Here is a 20,348-nt window from a genome sequence, read left to right on the forward strand (position 1 = left end):
GCAAAGGGAGGGTAAACATGGCAGTGTGAGGGAGATACAAGAGACAGTGCAAGGGGTGGTGCCAGTGGGCAGTGCAAAAGGTTACAGGTTACAGCCAGTGTGCACCAGTGGTGAAGGAAATGGATGTTTAAGAACGTGTTGAGTGGGGTAGATCAGCCTGCTTTAGTTGGTGTGAGGATACAGCTGTTTTTGGGTCTGTCCCCAGTGTAATTTCCCAGATTTGTTTCTATCAGAAGCTGTGGTTTGCTCATTCTGTCTGCATTGTGTTTATCACTTAGCAAAACGTACCTTCAGTGTGGAACCTCAGAAAGCCTCAGGTTTTACATTTACTGAACCCAACATGGTACTTAGCCATGTGGTGACTGTGCTGTACAAATTAAACTTTCCAAATTGTGATCTGGCTGGACAGAAATCCAAACAACAAGTTGCTGACTGTTTAATCTGCTCTGTCGTCACTTCATGAGCAGATTACAGTCAGTTCTCAATTGCTGGTGGGTGTGGATTGACCCCATTAAATACTGTGCAGACTTAACAAAAATAGCATTTAAATTTGACAGCGAAAGGTGAGTGGTGTTGGTAACATCCAAGGTCTGCATCAGCTTGGTACAACTTATACAGCATGAACAATACTCAACAGAAATAGGGCCGGGAACTTTCAGTGAGCATCTTCTCATTTCTCACAGCTTAGACATCCATTAGCTCACTGGGACTTGTAGGAAGGCTATTATTAAGCTGGAGAAGGTTAGGAACGATTTACCAGGAAGTTGCAGGGATTGGAAGGTTTGAGTTATGGGGGAGGCTGGAACTTCTTTCACTGGAGCGTCGGAGGGTGACAGTCTGTGAGAAACGAAGCTCACTCACTTCAATAATTTCAGTCTGAGACAAGATCTGAAGCAGTCGTATCGTTTATTACGCTCTTGCAAGAGGGGTGTGGTGTCTATTTCCAAAATAGTCACACACACACCGTGTTTAGCGAGTACACAATGTTTATATAATTCGTTCCTCTTCCCTCCTCCCATTGCTCCTCCCCTGTTTACGTCTCCCACTTCTCTAAGACCGGCGCCCATTACTCCTGTTTATTTCTTGCCTTATCTGGCCTTGTCTGTGACAAAATGCTTACTTCCGGCCTCACAAGGCCATTTGACCACATCCTGCTGTGGGCCATTGTTAGGTATATCCTCCTTCACCACCATCTGTTCCCCTTACCTGTAACATTTCCTCCCATTCCTCATCCATATTGAGCCTTCTAACCTTTTAATTGAGGTTTGTTTTTGTTTTTGCAGAATTGGGAAACAGATGCTTATAACTACTGTTTGTACAGGCATGTCTAGCTTAGCCTACACCCTCACAGCACCTTATCTATTTGTCTGAAACATCTACCATTGTTTGCAGGCACATTTCATTCTTGTATGCACATTTTAGCTAATACAAAAACAATTATATATTTCCTTCACACAGTTTTCACTCTTGTTGTCTCAGCTCTTGGTTGAATAATTATACACTGGTGTGAGTTCATTTACCTTGCATAAGTAATTATGATTACAGAAGTAACACTACTTTACCTATATCCCACAGTTTACCTTAGAGAGATTGATAAAACCATGAGCGGCATAGATAAGGCAGGTGTCTTTTCCCTAGGGTAGGGGATTTCAGGACTATGAGGCTCATTTTTATGTGCGAGGAGAAAGATGTAATAAAGACAGTTTTTCAACATAGGGAATGGTTCATATGTGGAACGAACTTTCAGAGGAAGTAGTGGATGCAAGTGCAGTGACAACGTCTAAAAGATATTTAGATGAATAAGAAATGTTTGGAGGGACGTGGGTCAGGAGCAGGCAGGTGGGAGTAGTTTAGTTTTGGGATTATGGTTGATAGGGACTGGCTGGAGCAAAGGCTCTGTTTCCGCACTGATTTTGTCTTGTACGTCCTCTAAGTTGCAGACAGAGGCAAGGATGCTTCCACTGAGTCACAGCTGCCCTCTGTCAGTAACTCGGTGTTAACAGCAATGTGTCTCCTGACTGTGAAATGATCCACTTGAACAAAGAACTCAGGAAGGAGCCAGCAGCAGAAGGAGCTGGGTTAGGGTTAGCCAAGACCAACAGTTGCATTCTATCTGAGCGAGAGGGGATTTACAGATTAGGTTGCTCAGAGCTAAAAGAGTTAAAAATCACACAACGCCAGGTTATAGTCCAACAGGTTTATTTGGAAATACAAGCTTTCAGAGTGCTGCTCCTCCATCAGGTAGCTAATGGGGCAGCTTCATAGGACACAGAATTGATCCTGTCCCACTCACTACCTGGCAAAGTTAGTGCTCCGAAAGCTAGTGCTTCCAAATAAACCTATTGGACTACAGCCTGGTGTTGTGTGATTTTTGACTATGTCCACCCCAGCCCAATACCGGCTCCTCCACATCAGAGCTGAAAGAGAGAGACCTGCAGTGGATGCGTAAACAACATAACGGCTCAAGGGACATTGGATGCTGTTAAAACACTGAACTCACAGTGAGAAACCTTCAGCTCCTGAAGATTTATTGCAGGCGGTGGTGAGGAGTTCTCTGATATTGAGTCCTAGCCCATGGACAATGTCAAGGAGGGTCCATCCAAATCTTAGACGTTGATGGGAAGTTAGCTTCTTACAATTAAAGAAGGGATTTGGTTAACTCAGTTGGCTGGTGGTAATGCAGAGTGACGGTAACAGCATGGCTTCAATTCTCACTGTGACTGATCTTACTCTCCTTCTCAACCTCACCCCTCGCCTCAGGCATGGTGCACCTCAGGTTAGACCACCATCAGTCATATCTCTCTCATGAGGGTGAGTAAGTCTGTGGTGACATGTTTATTTGTAACAATTAAAACTGATACTTGAAAGCCCTTGAGAAACACAAAGTAACATAAAATGTGAAATTAAGAAGTGAAAGTGTTGGAAATACCCAGAAGGTCTGACAGCTATAGGGTCAAAGTGATGTTTCAAGGTGATTATGATACTCCCGAAGAGCTCCTACGGAGTTTGAACAATTCGCTGTTTCTCTGTCCACAGATGCCGCACTTACCTTGCGGGACAGCTGAGGTTTTTTTTGCCACTTTCTGATTTTATTTTCAATCTTTGATGTTGACTTTATTTTGCTTTTAAAGTAAAACGTGGCCTTAGAATTGTAACAACTCACACTTTCTGCAACTTTTCACTTCAAGTTTTTTAAAAACTTCACTCACAGGATGAGGGCATCCCTGGCTGGACTGGCATTTATTACCCATCCCTAATTGCCCAGGGGACAGTTAAGAGTCAACCACATTGCTATGAGTCTGGAGTCAGACCAGAACATGTAAGGATGGCAGTTTCCTTCCCTAAAGGACATTAGTGAATGAGATGAGTTTTCCTCCAACCATTGACAATGGATTCATGTTCATCATTCAATTTTTAATTCCAGGTTTTTATTGAATGCAAATTCCACCATCTGCCAGGACACAGTACAGATCCAGATCCTCAGAGCATTAGCTGGACCTCTGGATTAATAGCCTGTCAATAATACCATTAGACCACTGCCTCCTTATAATCAAGAGCTCCACCATCAGGGCAGGAGCTTAAAGCTAAAATGCTTCATGATCCACTGAATCATCAAGTCTGTTTGGAGAGCCAGTGATGATACGATGGGCAGAATGGCCTGCATCTGCGCTGTAAACACTTCTGCGACTCTTACTTTTTGAGGAATACCATGAAGTAAAAGTGAAGGTCATTTCCCTTAGTGATAATTTTTATTTCCCTTAAGTATAAAATCCAATCGGATATTAGTTGAAATCTCAGACCTAAATTCCGATCGGTGTGTTTGCAAATGTGAGGTTCAGAATCATCTGAACAAATACGTGGAAAATAACCTCCTCTTGGGCAATGTTCACATTAACATTTTTTGCAGCATTTTTAAATGGCGGAGCACTTTAAGCTCCATTCAACATATACTTTAAATTGTTGAAAGGCTTTTCAAACTAATTTCTGGCTTAGTGTATGCTATTCTGTTTTATTATATTTATGTTCATGTTTCCCAGCTTAAATGTTTTTTAAAGTCTGTGCAAGCTTTATTCTGTTTCAACTTCTATCTCTAATCCTAAAGTAACAGAATTTAAAGAATTCTGAAAACTGTGATGTTTTATCATCAAATGCTCAGAGGTCCATTATTACATGGAAGTGTTTATACTGAAAAAGAATGTATGCTGTTGTATCAAGACACTCAGTGCTAAGATAAAGGTCATGTTGCCATGTCCCGCAAGATAAGTGCTGACTCTTTGAGAAGGTTGGGAGGTGGTCTTATCGAGGTTTATAAAATAATGAGCGGTATAGATGGAGTTAATGGTAGTTGTCTTTTCTCTACGATTGGGGTTTCAAAACTAGGAGCCACATTTTTAATGTGAGTGAACAGAGATTTGAAAAAGACATGGGGGCAAATCTTTTACACCGAGGGTGGGTTGATTGTAGAATGGACCTCCTCAAGAAGTAGTAATCGGTCGTAATCGGTTAGCTTCGGGTTGTAATTGGTGAGCTCAGGGTCGTAATTGGTTAGCTCAATTGGTAGGACAGTTAATTTGTAATGCAGAATGATATTAATGGAATGGGTTCAATTCCTGCTTTCTAGAGTGGCACGGTGGCACAGTGGTTAGCACTGCTGCCTCACAGCGCCTGAGACCCGGGTTCAATTCCCGACTCAGGCGACTGACTGTGTGGGTTTCCTCCGGGTGCTCCGGTTTCCTCCCACAGTCCAAAGATGTGTGGGTAAGGTGAATTGGCCATGCTAAATTGCCCGTAGTGTTAGGTAAGGGGTAAATGTAGGGGTATGGGTGGGTTGCGGGTCGGTGTGGACTTGTTGGGCTGAAGGGCCTGTTTCTGCACTGTAAGTCTAATCTAGTGGATGTGGATACAGTTATAATGTTTAAATGGTAAGGTCTGAACAGGAAAGGTTTGGTGAGATAAGGGGCAGGAGCAGGCAAGTGGGACTAGTTTAGTTTAGGATTATGGACGGTTTCCATGCTGTATGACCCTATGACGCCATGGATTGGTTCAAAGAGAAATGGAGGTGGTGGAGCCTTGCTAGGCAGTTCCCTGGCACCTTAGTGTCACCACACTATTTTCCCAGGAGATGACTCCTGCTCTGCGGACTTGGGCTGCTCCAAGTAAAACCCAGTTTAACAGTCGTGTCCCCCCACCCCCACCTTGGCTCTGGTGTATCGGCCATGTTGGAATGGCCACAGCAAACACCAGTTTTGCCTGAGGTTAATACGAGAGCATCACGGTGGAACTTAGTTTTACCACCTTTTCTCACCAGCCTACGTCAAGCCCTGTAAGCCATCCCTGAGAACTGCTCAAGAAATAAACAAAGAATTGGGGTGGTGGTGATCTGAAACAAACACAGAAACAGCTGGAGAAACTCACCAGGTCTAGCTGAATGTGTGGAGAGAGAGAAACAGAGTTAACGATCCGTGTGTAGTGACCCTGCTGAAGTCACGAGACTACAGGTAACTTTTCTATAACGCAATGGTTGTGTTCCTGTGCAACCCAGCGTTGTAGAAAGGTCCCGCTTTAGAAACAACGCTTAAAGTGTTGGCAGTCTAATCGCATTACAGCCAACACAAGTTTTAAAATTTTGTGTTTTAGAAAGCAAATCCTCCCCAGTTCATCAATCAAGCTATCGTGAACTTGTGATGACGAAATGTGCATTATAGCAGAATGACCTGTAACAATTCAGCAGCTTGGGTAAAAATCTGGGGTCAAATCCTACAAGGCAGATGGTGAAATTTGAACTCAAAAGCAAACTGGAATTAAGAGTTGAATGATGACCATGAAATCAGTCAATTGTCAGGAAAAACCCATCTGGTTCACTAATGTTTCAGTGGGGGAGGCAATGACCTAATGATATTATTGCTGGCCTGTTAATCGAGAGACCCAGATAATGCAGGGTTTCAAATTCCATTATGGGTAGAATTTGAATTCAATTAAAAAAATGAAATTAAGAGTCTAATGATGACCATGAATCCATTTTTGGAAAAACCCATTTGGTTCACTAATGTCCTTTAGGGAAGGAAACTGCCATCCTTACCCAGTCTGGCCTACATGTGACTCCAGGCCCATAGCAATGTGGTTAATTTCTTAATAGTCATGTGGGCAATTAGGGATGGACAATAAATGCTGCCCTAGCCAGGGATGCCTACATCCTGCAAATGGATTTTTAAGAATTGTGGTAGTCTGGGGAATGGGATTTGACTGTATAACTTGGGCAGAAAAACACTAGCTTGAAAATAGTGGCACCAGGGCATATTTCTCTCCAGGAGTATTTTCCATTCTGTTAAGATTGCAAATGATGGAGGAATATGAGTAAAGAGGTCACCTTAACCTTGACAACAGGGTCAAGTCTTTGTGGGAGCCTTGTTAAGCAGTTTTTTTTAAGTAGCTATGTGTGTAATGTGTATTCTTTTTGTTGTCTACGTTTTGTTTCTGAGGTGATAGGGTTGGGATAATTCAGTTTAATCCCAGCCCTATGCACTGACAGCAGCCAATTTGGCGAATGTATTTTACTGATCAGGTTAGGAAGTGGATCTCCTGCGTGTGAAGCATTGTCACAAATTATTCCATCCTCTGCTGACTTTATTTTCAACAATAGATTATACACAACCCCTCCCCAAAAAGAAATCTATGACTCCCATCGCTTTGCAAGACTGCCCCATGTGTACAATAATAACCTTCCACCCACGAAAATGAAAACTTGCATGTTTTTATTTTTAGGTTTCTGAAGCACTTAGCCACGCTTTCGTTATATTTGAGAATGAAAACTAGGAAATTAATCTGTTCCGTATCTTTTCTGCCTCTGTACCAGGAGCTAGAATTATTTCACCTGAGCAACAAGTGGATCTTTGTCAATTGATGGTGCATGTTCCTGAGTCAAATCACAGAATTAACCCAACACATACAATACACCGCCAGTGAAAACGGTGAGTGTGTCCATTATCTACCCATTTTAATTAGTCTTTGGTATAAAATTCAGATGGAAATTTGGTCCACTGGGGACAAGGGGTTACAGAGTACAGTGACTGTAATTGCCCTTCACTCAGTTTATTGTCAGGATAACAGTGTCGTTGACTGTACATACACCAACTATCTCCCACAATGATTAATACTCAACAAGTAAAGTAGTAATTCTGATTCCTTTTCAACTTTGTCCCTTTGAACAAGGCTTCAGTGAGAAGCAGAAGGGAATTGAAGGAAATGTTTGATTTTTCTCCATGCAATGAATAGCGATCTGGAATGATGGTGGAGATAAATTCACTGCTAACTTTCAAAAGGGAATTAGATATGGAAGTGAAAGGGGAACATTTATACAACCATGTGACTTATTGGAAAGTTCTTTCAAAGAGATAGCACACAGCAGGAAGGGCCAAATGGCCTCTTGCTGTGCTGCAGGATCCTGAGTTTATAAAGCTATAGAATCTTCAGTTTGGGGGAACGCTATCTGGCTTCGAACCATCTTCACCCATTCACAGTCCCCTGCACGTGAATGTTCCCTTCAACTGTTGATCGAATTCCCTTTTAGATATTGAGGTTTTGTTCAGGAGTCCTGAGATATACAGCCCTTGGCTTGAAATATTCCTTCTAACCCGTCATTTTTTTTATTGTGTTGTCATCATTAAGATATCTCTGAACCTGTTCAGAGGTATTATTATACACCACTGGAGCAGGTGCAACTTGAACCCTGGCTACCTTGCTCAGAGATAGGGGCACTAACAGCTCAGGCTGAACCCAGTGGAGCCAGGGAACATGTGATGGTTATAGACTCGCTAAGCATTCATTGGGTGAGAGGACTCTTGAGGTGCAGTGGTAATGCCAACACCTCTGAGCCAGGAAGCCTGGTTTCAAGTCTCACCTGGTCCAGAGGTGTGTAGTGACATCTCTGAACTGGTTGGTTAGAAAATATCTTAACTGAGTGACAACTGGGTATATAAATGTGTGGAGCTGAAAATGTGTTGCTGGTTAAAGCGCAACAGGCCAGGCAGCATCCAAGGAACAGGAAATTCGACGTTTCGGGCAAAAGCCCTTCATCAGGAATGGAGGGCTGATGAAGGGCCTTTGCCCGAAACGTCGAATTTCCTGTTCCTTGGATGCTGCCTGGCCTGTTGCGCTTTAACCAGCAACACATTTTCAGCTCTGATCTCCAGCATCTGCAGACCTCACTTTTTACTATAAATGTGTGGAGCAAGGAATCAGTGTTGTTGGAGTTTGTATGTAGACAGAAAATGCTGAACGGAACTGTTAAAGTCTGGATTCTGTCTAACCAGCATTTAACCTCTGGGCTAAAAGGGACCATCTTCAATTGTAATTAATTCACTACCAAACTTTTCACCATTGAAAGCCTTTCTGCTGGAAATCCTACTTTTAAGGGCTAATGTGGTGCAGTGGTAGTGTCCCTATATCTGGACCAGGAAGCCTGGTTCCACTCCCACCTGTTCCAGCGGTGTGTAATAACATCTTCAAACAGACTATTTTAGAATATATCAAGATCCCCTGCTCATCCTGGTCCAATGTCAAAATCCCTAGTTTTACAAATCTCGCTTTACACCTCTCCTCACCTTTTCTTGGTCTCGCCATATTGAACTCCCATTGTGTATGTTCACCGTCTCTGATGGGTTCCTTCAGGTAGCCACCCGTGTGCCATCTCCTTCAGTATGGCCAGAAGATTCCGGCAAGTTCACAACCTGCAAAGCCACAGGAAACAACACACTCTCCGTTGAGTATTGTACACACTCTGTAGCCAGTGCACTGGGCATTTACTCAGCAAAGTAACATGCACTGCACTAATTTGCAACAATGAAATAATTTTCAGTATGAGTAAGAATAGCAATTTGGTAAATGCTTACATTTACATAGCACTTTTCACAGAGAAAAATGCACAACAAGAAACGTGTATTTGGGTAAAGTTACAGCTCCTACATTTTATTGTCAAAAGTCACATGACACCAGGTTATAGTCCAATAGGTTTATTTGAAATCACGAGTTTTCGAAGTGTTGCCCCTTGGTCATGGGAAGTGATTTCACCTGAAGAAGGGGCAGTGCTCTGAAAGCTTGTGATTTCAAATAAACCTGGTGTTTTGACCTTGTCCACCCCAGTTCAACACCGGCACCTCCATAACATAACTATCATGTTTTAATGGAAGTGCTAATATTTCCAAGGATAGCTGAAATAAGTCAGAAAAATAAGAAATAATGGGATTCAATCCTAAAAAAGAGACAACAAACATGTTGACATATTCAATTTTATTTGGCGGTGTTCTCGCTCATTCCAATCAAACTCCATACTCAGATTGCTCAGCAACATAGGAACAGGAGTAGGCCATTCAGCCCCTCAAGCCTGTTCATTCAATGAGATCATGTCTGATCTGGACCTAACTCCAGATACTTACCTTTGGCCCATATCTCTTAATAAATTTGATGAACAAAACTTTATCTCTCCCAAATTTGAAATTAACAACTGATCCAGTATCCATTGCCAGTTGTGGAAGAGAGTTACAAATCACCACCACCCTTTGTATGTAGCTCAGGTTTGACGGCAGAAAATCACATTTAGCAGCTAACCCATCATAGCAATTCCAGTTTGCAAATTTATAACCAGTCTTACTGCCTCCTGGTAAAGAACTGAGGCCCTTTTTAGGGAAGGAATTCTGCCATCCTTACCCAGTCTTGCCAACATGTGACTCCAGACCCACCAAAGCTGTTGACTCTTAATTCCTGTCAGGGGCAGTTAGCGATGGGCAAGGAATTCCAGCCTTGCCAGTAAGTGATTTGTATAATGTTCAAAGAAGATCCTCACACCATGGTGTGAAATGATCCCATGGTCTTGCTTGTGCTTGCGGCTATGTGTGTGTCTGTGTCAGTCAGTGTTTATCTCTGTTTGTGCATGTGTCTGTGTCAGTGTATCTTAGCCTGTGTGGGTGTGTCTGTGTCTGTGTTAGTCTGTGTGGGTGTGTCTGTGTCAGTGTGTGTTTGTGTGGGCTTGTCTATGTTTCTCTGTCTATGTGTGTGTTTGTCTATGTGTGTTTGTTTATATGTGTGTTTGTCTGTCTATATGTGTGTGTTGTCTGTCTGTCTACATGTGTATGTTTGTCTGTCTATATGTGTGTGTTTCTCTGTGTATGTCTGTGTGGGTGTCTGTGTCTGTGTCTGTGTGTGCATGCGTTTGAGTGTCTGTTTAGTGGCAATTTCTTAAAAGTGGAAAAGTTTACAATTATAAAGAACCTATTGGTTCCCATTGTATAACCCTGTGTTTTTGCTTTTTCTGTAAAGAGTATTAATTCAGGACTGGAGACAGAAGTTGTTCAAATTGCCACTAATGTGGTGGGGACCACTCAAATATGTAAACACAGGAAAGAATACAGAGACGTACTCTTGGAATAACCTGCTGTAAAGCCTAGAATAGAAGTAAGCTTTCCTCACGATGGTTTCATTTTGGAATTGGAACCAACTTCCTGAAGCATTGAACTGTGTGTATAATATTTATGAGCTAGGCAGACTGTAATGCTAAAAATACTCCATGCACTAAAAGCATATTCATCACTTGCCTTGCCTACATCTTCAGGCCTTGTCTTAAAACAGTGCTTTTATTCCATAATGAAGCCTTTGGGCTTTTTGTATCTGACACGAGCTGGCGTGGAAATTGTCTTGGAATGCATGAAGTCAGCTCCTTAACTCAATTACCCAACAAATAGTTCTTTTCTCCCCTCCTCAGTCTCCCCGTGCCTTAGGAAGAGGTCGTTCAGAATAACATGCAAGTTCACATAAAGTGTACAATGAAACACAACCATTCAGTTCTGCTGCGTCCCTCTGTAGGGGGAAATAGTGTCAGAGAATCACATGTTAATCTTCTAGGGGGTGCTGTCATAATGATGACAAGAGTAGAAACATAACCTTTTAGACTTGAAGCTTTGTCATTAAATGTCAAATTGATGAGAAAAACGTTAACATATTTTAAGAAAAAAAACCCCAGGTACAGTGAGCCAATGTGAGTGAAATAAACAGATCTATATTGAAAGGTACCTGGACTCCATTTGATAAGTGTCCTCAAATTTCTATCTGTTTGAATGACTCAATGATATCCCCAAATGTGTAATTAGCCAAATAATTAAAGGTAATGGTTATGCAGGTCTGGGGGAATGGGACTAATTGGAAAATGCCTTCAATAAGCCAGCATGAAATCTGATGGGCCAAATGGCCTCAGAGGCAATGCTAGACCAATCATACAGCAGATAAACTGGTATCCAAACAAATAAGCCTTGGAGTATTTGTGTACTGAAATTTACATGTAAACAGTTGAGCTTAGGCCATTTGGAAGCTGGTCAATGTTGTGTGAGTTTTCTTCGAAATAGAGAGGATCATGAACCTGCGCTTATCTTGTCAGCATTAGCAGCCAATGACTCAGCATGCTACGAAATGTCAATACTGCTGGATTCTGCTTATTAAGTGAGTAGCAGCGTAAATTACTGACATTTTAGTTCAGATTGCTGCTTGTCAGCAACTGTGCACAACTGGTTAGACTAATAAACCTGGCTCTTCTGTCCCATCAATCGTCCTTACAACCAACATTTTGTATGATTGTCATGGTGGCTTTAACCTCTGACCACACCCTCCAGTTTCTGTCCTTTGGAGCCCACCTCTGAGGGATTGGTTTTTGCTGGTTTCACTTTCTCATATCGGACAATACAGCCCCTCCAGGACCTTGTCTTCACTGCTATCGATGCGCTCCCTCTCCTCAACATTTAATAACACACTGCCAATGGCATCATTATCCAGAAGAACTGGCTTTGCTTCCAGCCATGGGTCGACAGCGCTCGCTGCTCCCTCATATAAACCGAAGCTTTTTGACTGCGTTGTCAAAATGGGTGATTTGATTACAAGGTCCGAATGAGTTAAAAACCTCCTGACTAAAGCTATTCATTTAAGCTCCTGTGTGTAACTGTATGTGATCCATCTGAATGTTGTCAACCTATCTCACTTGTACGCTCGCAAGGGTGGGAGATGTTTGGAACTCTCTTCCACAAATGGTGTTGAATGCTGGATCAGTTGTCAATTTTAAATCTGAGATAGATTTTATTAAGCAAAGGTGTTAAGGGATGTGGGCCAAAGGCAGGAGTATCGGGTTCAGCTACAAATCAGCCATGGTCCCATTGAATAGTGGGACAGACTCAAGAGGCTGAATGATTAATTCCTGTTCCTACGTTCCTACTTTGCATTGCTGGAACAATCACTACCTTGGCTTCCTCCTGATTCCCAGCTTCCTCTCCTTGCTTTCCCTCCGTTCCTGAAGCCAGTTTCTTCAGCTCACCACTGACCTGGTCTCTCCCAACTTCTGCTGCCAGAGTCCAGCTCTGTGTCTCTGCCTCCTGTCGGCCTCCTATCCCACCTGTCCTTTGAGATGGCCTCCCTGCCTCAACCACCTCGACTTGCCCGGCACTCTTTCCTCTTAACATGAGACTCTCTCCAAGGGACCTTCCTACACATCAGAACTCAACCTGAGGACGGGCTGTTGTTGTGGGAGAGTTGTATTCATGATCCTGTTCTTTGTGAATCCTAAATCCCACTGCTCTGCTTGGAAAAACGGGAAGGTCCTGAGGCCTGAAGGATAAATCACCTTGAACTCTCCTCTGGATTAGTTTCCCTGCCTTTGGAATAATGTAATAACCACATGTATTTAGTTAGGCAGCTACATGCCATCCCCCATATTGGATTCATTATGACTTCAGTATAAACACATTGTGTAACTTGTTTTGGAGAAAAAGAATGTCTAATGACTTTTGGATGAGTAAATTATCCACATTATGTAAGAAGGGATTTTCCCTTCCATACAGTTGAACAGAGCCCTGGGTGCTTTATAACTAACACCCCTGCAGGAGCTGTGAGGAACCTCTCATTGGTGCACAAGGTTGGAGGATTGTTGGGAAAGTATCCACGCTGGGGACAGTTTCTCATTGCTAGATTTGGCTGAAGCAGTTGTCTGATGAAACTACAAATATTTTTGTACTGTCCTTTAAGTTCCCTGAAAAAGAAATGGACTGTGGGCTGGCGGCTGGTGATGTCAGAAATGCAGCCCCTTTGCCAGTCCGCTGGTAGAGTTGCAGAATGTATGGAGACAAGGTGATATTCATTCAATGTTATATTTAAGAGCTGGGATTGCAATAAAGTCTGTTTACAAAAGAAAGAGCAGCAATCATGAGGCCCTCTTGTGGCACAGTGGTAATGTCCCTCCCCCTGGACTGAGAGGTTTGGTTTCAAGTCCCACCTGCTCCAGAGGTGTTTAATTGTTTCTGTGAATAATGAAAAAAAATTTGGGATTTCTCCCCCTCCAACTCCAGTTTGTTTCAGCCCCCTTTCTCTTGCCTTCCCTTTCCTCGTTTTTGTTGATGTTTTCACTTTTAGTTAGAAATACAGGCGGATAAAACTGTTCAGCGGGGCTTAAAAACATCTCTGGATAAGGGGGAATAAAGAAGGGGCTGGGATCTAGGGCTGTTATAGTGCAGTGGTAGAATCCGTACCTCTGAACCAGGAGGCCTAGGTGTGAGTCTACACCTCCCGAGGGGTGTCATAACATCTCTAAACAGGTTGGTTAGAAAATACTGAAACCAAAACGCTGCAGGCTTAGCCAATCAGAGGGCCTCACCAAAGTAACCATGCTGCAGGCCATAGAGGGATTGTAGCTTGTGACTGCCTGCTTGAAATAACTGCACAGAGGCTGGTATCCCATCATCCTTTATTCCCATGTGCACAGTATGTGGGCTCTGACCAACCAGCTCAGAGACAGTCCCTAGCCTGAGGAGACCCTCTGAATCTCCTGTTTATTTCTATTGCATAAGCACCAGCTGGAATTTGAACCCAGGATCTCCTGCTTACTAGGCCGGCACTTTAACTAGCAGAGCCACAGTGCCTTCAATCTCCTTCTGGATTAGAGTGGTGCTGGAAAAGCACAGCAGTTCAGGCAGCATCTAAGGAGCAGGAAAATTGACGATTTTTGGGCAGAAGCCCTTCATCAGAAACTTCGATCTTCCTGCTCCTCGGATGCTGTCCGACCCGCTGTGCTTTTCCAGCAGCACTCTAATCTAGACTCTGATTTCCAGCATCTGCAGTCCTTGCTTTTGCCTCTGTCCTGTCTATATCTGTCAGCCAGGGCTCCCTGATTGGGGTTGTTACCTGGACCAATCAGGGATCTCATAGTCAATGGGGTCCACCTGACCTTGGTTCCAGTCACTACACGGCCCGCCTCCTGTAGCTACATTGGCATCTGTATGCCTTTGGAGAGGGAGTGCTTGGTGTCCACCGATACCCTTTTATAGGTAGGCAAGCACCATGGAGGAGTGCATTATCTCCCCCCCTCCCACTCCATTTTAATTTAGTTCCCTCCCTTCCTCCTCTTCATTGTTTTTGTTACTGCCTGGGGGGCAGTGCCTGTAACTGATTAATTATTTATTTCGTTACACGAGTTACATGATGGAGGCTTATCTTTTAAAAAGAGCTGAGTTCTTTGTCAGTTCTTCTGGCCAGGGAAAAGCTGCAGGATGGGAAGGGGTAACTGGTGTTTGTGCTAAACCAGAGGCTGACTTGTAAATCTCTGAGAGTCTTTTGCTGCCTGTTCCTCTGAGGAGTTGATCGTTGGAGTTCAGGTCCACAGTTCTCTGAAAGAGAAGTCCCAGATAGACAAAGCAATGAAGAAGGCTTTTGGCACCCTGTCAGAGCATTGGGTGTAGAAGTTGGGACGTTATGTTGCAGTTATACAGGACATTGGTGAGGCTGCACTTGGTATTTTCATGCATTCCCTCCCATCTAGAAATGGAGTGGGGACAATCTCAAGCTGAAAACGCTTTCACACTTGAGAGTTGCCACCAGATTGACAGGGTTGTTAAGGAGGCATACAGTGTTTTAGCTTTTATTAATAGAGGGATCGAGTTCCAGAACCATAAGGTTATGCTACAGCTGTACAAAACTCTGGTGCGGCCGCACTTGGAGTATTGTGTACAGTTCTGGTCACCACATTATAAGAAGGATATGGAAGCTTTGGATAGGGTGCAGAGGAGATTTACTAGGATGTTGCCTGGTATGGAGGGAAATTCTTATGAGGAAAGGCTGAGGGACTTGAGGCTGTTTTTGTTGGAGAGAAGAAGGCTGAGAGGTGACTTAGTAGAGACATAGAATCAGAGGGTTAGATAGGGTGGACAGGGAGAGCCTTTTTGCAAGTATGGTGACGGCAAGCATGAGGGGACATAGCTTTAATTTGAGGGGTGATAGATATAGGACAGATGTCAGAGGTAGTTTCTTTATTCAGAGAGTAGTAAGGGTATGGAATGCTTTGCCTGCAACGGTAGTAGATTCGCCAACTTTAAGTACATTTAAGTCGTCCTTGGACAAGCATATGGACGTACATGGAATAGTGTAGGTTAGATGGGCTTCAGATTGGTATGACAGGTCGGCGCAACATCGAGGGCCAAAGGGCCTGTACTGCGCTGTAATGTAATGTTGTGTGTTCTATGCTGTGTTAATAGCTGTTAATCTTTGGCGTAGAAATCCTTGTAGATCTAACTTAGAGCCTGAAACAGCTTGCAGCCTGACTCCAAGTCTCAAGATGGCCAGGAATTGCACTGTGGACTCTCGTTATTTAGATGCAAATCTGTTACACATCACCATGCCATATAAACTTGTACAGATGTGATGATCCCAGCTGATGTTACTTCAGACCAAGACTATGAGCTGGCTTGAGAGATGTTTAGTTTTATTTGATCATCTGTTTTTGTGATTTTGATTTTGGGGAGCAGGCAAATGGCATTTTGCTTTAACATCTTATTTGCAAGCTCTCACCTCTGGCAGTGCAGCTCTCTTTCAGTCTTACACTAACAACCTTGATATTTTGCACTGAAGTCCTGGAGTGAGACTCTAAGACAAAATGTGCTCCTCCCTTCTGGTTTCACATCAGACTTCCATAGAATCATAGAATCCCCACAGTGCAGAAACAGGCCATTCGGCCCGACCGACCCTCCGAAGGGAATCCCACTCAAACCCATCCTCTTACCCTATCCCTGTAACCCTGCATTTCCTGTGGCTAATCCACCTAGCCTGCACATCCCGAACACTATGGGAAATTTAGCATGGTCAATCCACATAACCTGTTGACTGTCGGAGGAAACTGAAGTACCCAGAGGAAACCCACGCAGACTCGGGGAGAATGTGCAAACTCCACACAGATGGTCGTGAATGGGTAGATTTGAACCTGGGTCCCTAGCGTTGTGAATTTGGTTTTTCTTTAAAAAAAACATGTTGGTGGCCAATAAATTGTTCTGATACAGACACGCCTGGAAATCCTGGACAAAAGCAGCAAGTACCTCCTGACGAACAATCTGAAAGGTCCTATCGTGGTTTCCTCCAACAATCCAAAAATGTGTGGGTTAGGCCATGCTAAATTGCCCACAGTGTCCAGGATGTGTCAGCCCGGTGGGTTAGCCATGGGAAATATAGGGTCACAAGGATAGGGCAGGGGGTGGGTCTGGGTGGGATGCTCATCAGAGGGTCGGTGTGGACTCAATGGGCTGAATGCCTGCTTCCACACTATCGGCATTCTACGAACATGGGTGGTAGGTGCCTAATTATGTAATTAATAAGTCTTTGTTAACCACTACTGATATGAACCTAGCCTGGAATTGTTTCTCAGTCCTTAAACTCCAGCATGTTGCTTGCTCCCTGAAATTGCCCACGCTTTATGTATGGACAGGACAAATAATTAAGACCAATTTCTCCTCACTCTGAGACGTTCTAACAGATGAAAATATCACTGACTGACAAGAGCTTCCCTGTGAAGGTTCAGTTTTATGGATCGGTTTCAGTCTGTCCTTGGATTATGGCGAGAGTTTTCTGTTTATTTTTTAACCTGCTGCTGAAACAGGAAAAGTCCCACATGCTGTGTTGCCTTCTGAATGTTGTGTTGCTGGAGTGTCCCAGTGTTGCCTGACCCGCTGTGGTCTCCAGCATTTGTCCGCTTTCAGCGCAGATTCCAGCCTCTGCCGTAACTTGCTCCTACACTGACTTAGGGCACTCGAACTAAATCGGCGCCATCCAAACGCAATACTTCAGTGATTCGGAAGTGTCTGGGGAAGTGGCTCCTTTTGAAATTGCACTCGCTGTTGTGTCAGGCATTTTTTGTTAGTGACTGATCCCGTGGTGGAGCTGTTGTTGTTTGATTAACACAATCTATGTCCAGCCTCTAGCTGCTGGAAAGGTTTCTCATGATGCGTGGGGTTTTTTTTCCCGCTTGCGTCTTTGTTTTCAAGTTGCACTTTGTGTGTGTGTGAGAGAGAGAGACAAACACTTCCTGCATTTGCTAACATCTCTGAGGGAAGTCAATCTCTTGCGAGGAAGAGGGAGATGTATAATTACAGAGCTATGGCGAGGGTTAAGAGGCTGGAGTGTATGGAATGATTGCTTAAAACTCTTGACTCGTGTCAACTGGCAATCTTCAGTGAGCTGCCTCCATCTAATACTTGACTTGCCGCCTGAGCTATCGCTGGAGTTAACTGCTACTTGGTTCAGAATTTCAGGGCAAGGTTTTTTTTTAAATTCCAATCGGTTTCAGGATTCCTGGTTGATGTAACCACTATTGTGTGTCTGCAAAGCTGACTGGTTCAGGGCTACTCATCACTACAATAATTCAGCGGCAAGATGGTTCACTTGTAATGTATGGATCTGATCATCTTCAAACATTCCAACTCAGGAACTGAGGCAAGTTAGTTTTCATTGCACTAACATTTAATTTATGCGTGTGCTTTTGTGTGTCAGAATGTGTAACATTTTTAGAAGTATAAGCTTATGCATTGTACAAGTTAATTAAGAGCGATGTTCTCTGATTTCGCAATATTCTTGATGTAATTTCACAGTTAGCTGTTGTGTAACTCTTAAAATCTATGTATAGTGTTGATAGATAAATAAACCTGACTAGAATGTTCTACTTCAGTCCATCAGATAGGACAAAATATTTGAGATTTGTAATAAAGATGGTTACAATGTGTACATAATAACTTTCCTTTTAACTGACAGCATTGTAGAATATTTTACTTATTAATGAAGATGGCAATGATTGAGAAGGTTATGGCATAGACGGATCGATATCAGTTTGAAAATTACAAGCAGCACCCGACAACATAGATGCCATTTGTACTGTTTGCCTGACCATCCCAGGTATCATCTGATAGACTTTCTATTCGCTCTGATAACAGATTTCTGAGCGTGTGGCAAGAGCTGCACAGAATACATTTTGTTTATTTTGCCTTTCCTGTTGGCCAGCGTCCACACAGTCAGTGTATTGAGCTAGATCCCTGTCTTTGTTCTCATATCCTTCTTCACTTACACTTTGGAATAACTTGAAAACATTTTAATCCAATTAATCAGCGTTGAAGTCATTAGGTGGACAACAGACGCAAGTGTTACATCATAGATTTAAGGTATTGCGACTCTTTGAAAATAGATTAAGTATTTAACAATGGGCTTGCATTTACCCAGAGCTGGGGAGGGTTAAAGCTCAGTCAGGTTGGAAGTGGTGGAGATCTATTATACTGTCACCAGGGCTCACTCATTTGATAGCCGTTGCTTAAAGGGCAAAAGAGGACTTTGATGTTAAACTGAAGAATCAGGGAAAGGTTAGATTTGCCAAGAATCTAATAGCACCCGTGGGGCAATCCCAGTTCAAGACAGGTTACACTTATCTCTGCAACTGGACGCCCGAATAGAAAGAATGTAGTTCCAGAGAAGAGCAGAGCCTGGGCCAGGTTTTGACAGTGAGCATGTGGCTGTTCCAATGGGAGTAGGAGCAGGAGGAGGCTGTTCAGCCCCTTAAGCCCACTCCACTGTTCAATAGGATCATTAACCTGACATTCCTCATGCCCACTTTTCTTCTTCTCTGCTTAACCCTTGATTCCCCGACTGGTCTCTCTCAGCCTTAAATATACACAAGGGGAAAGATATGAAAGAGACCTAAGGGGCAACTTTTTCACGCCGAGGGTGGTACGTGTATGGAATGAGCTGCCAAAGGAAGTGGTGGAGGCTGGTACAATTACAACATTTAAAGGTCATTTGGATGGGTATATGAATAGGATGGGTTTGGAAAGATATGGGCCTGGTGCTGGCAGGTGGGACTAGATTGAGTTGGGATATCTGGTCAGCATGGCTGGGTGGACCGAAGGGTCTGTTTCCGTGCTGCACATCTCTATGACTCTATGACTCTGCCCTCACAGATCTCTGAAGACTCATAACCCTCTGAGAGACAAAATTGCTCCTCATCTCAGTCTAAAATTGATGCCCCTTCGTTCTGAGACTGTGCCCTCTGGTCCTAGACTCTCCCATGAGGGGAAACATCCTCTCAGCATTGACCCTGTCAAGCTCCTTCAGAATCCTGTTTGTTTCAATCAGATCATCTCTCACTGTTTTAAACTCCAGTGAGTAGAGTCCCAACCTGTTTAAACTTTGTTCAGAGGACAATCTGTCCACACTGAGAATCGTTCTAGTGACCCTGCTGTGAACTCCCTCCAGTGAAATAATACCTTTCCTTAAATAAGGGGACTCGAACTGCTCACAGTACATAAGGTGTGGTCTCCTCAGCACCTTGTACAGATGCTTCCTTGTACAGTCAGACTTCCATACTGAAATAAGGGCCAACATTCCATTAGCATTCCTGGTTACCTGCTGTCCCTGTGTATTAGCTTCCTGTGTTTCATGTACAAGATCCCCCAGGATCTTTTATCTTTATGCTCGATCTCAATATGAAACAGCAGTTAAGACAGAGCACCTGATCTACTTTCTCGAGCAGATATAAAGATGTCCCGACTAGAACTTCACAGGGGAGACTCTACCCTGGAATCCTAGTCAAAATATATGTCCCTCAGCCAGCATTAATTGAACTCATTATCAGGTTGTTTGTTCATTGCTGTGTGTGAGAACTTGCTGTGTCCAAACTGACATGTTTTCTACATTCAGACAGTAACTGCACTCAGAAATGTATTTCATTTGATAGGAAATACTTGAGTAGTTCCTGAGATTGTGACTGCCAATGTTAGAAATACGAGTTCACCAGAACAGCTCCAGAGTTGATTGGGAGATGGGTGATGCTGATTAGACTTGGAGACAGTAAGGACTGCAGGTGCTGGAAGTGAGAGTCAGTAGATGGAAAGCTGGAAGATCATGGCAAGTCAGACAGCATCAAAGCAGCAGGACCTCCTGTCCAAAGGTTTTGCCATGAAACATTACCTATCCTGCTGCTTGGCTGCTGTCTGACTTGCTGTGCTTTTCCTGCTTCACACCTA

At 43.4% G+C, this 20,348-nt stretch overlaps 1 protein-coding gene across 4 annotated transcripts in view; it reads left to right on the forward strand.

Moving 5' to 3' along the window:
* Nucleotides 1-20,348, forward strand: part of pik3cd (phosphatidylinositol-4,5-bisphosphate 3-kinase, catalytic subunit delta) — a 224,246-nt gene that overhangs the window by 102,407 nt on the left and 101,491 nt on the right. For 2 of the 4 annotated variants that reach the window (XM_060852452.1, XM_060852455.1), the window contains one exon: nucleotides 6,854-6,968. The exons of 1 other annotated variant lie outside the window; for it this stretch is intronic. The gene's annotated coding sequence lies outside the window, so the exon portion shown is untranslated. Of the gene's footprint in view, nucleotides 1-6,853; nucleotides 6,969-17,337; nucleotides 17,776-20,348 lie in introns of those variants that run through there. One more of the 4 variants, XM_060852451.1, reaches the window with a different exon arrangement.

The sequence above is a fragment of the Hemiscyllium ocellatum genome, chromosome 37 (genome assembly GCF_020745735.1).
Source record: "Hemiscyllium ocellatum isolate sHemOce1 chromosome 37, sHemOce1.pat.X.cur, whole genome shotgun sequence".
Taxonomy (NCBI): Eukaryota; Metazoa; Chordata; class Chondrichthyes; order Orectolobiformes; family Hemiscylliidae; genus Hemiscyllium; species Hemiscyllium ocellatum.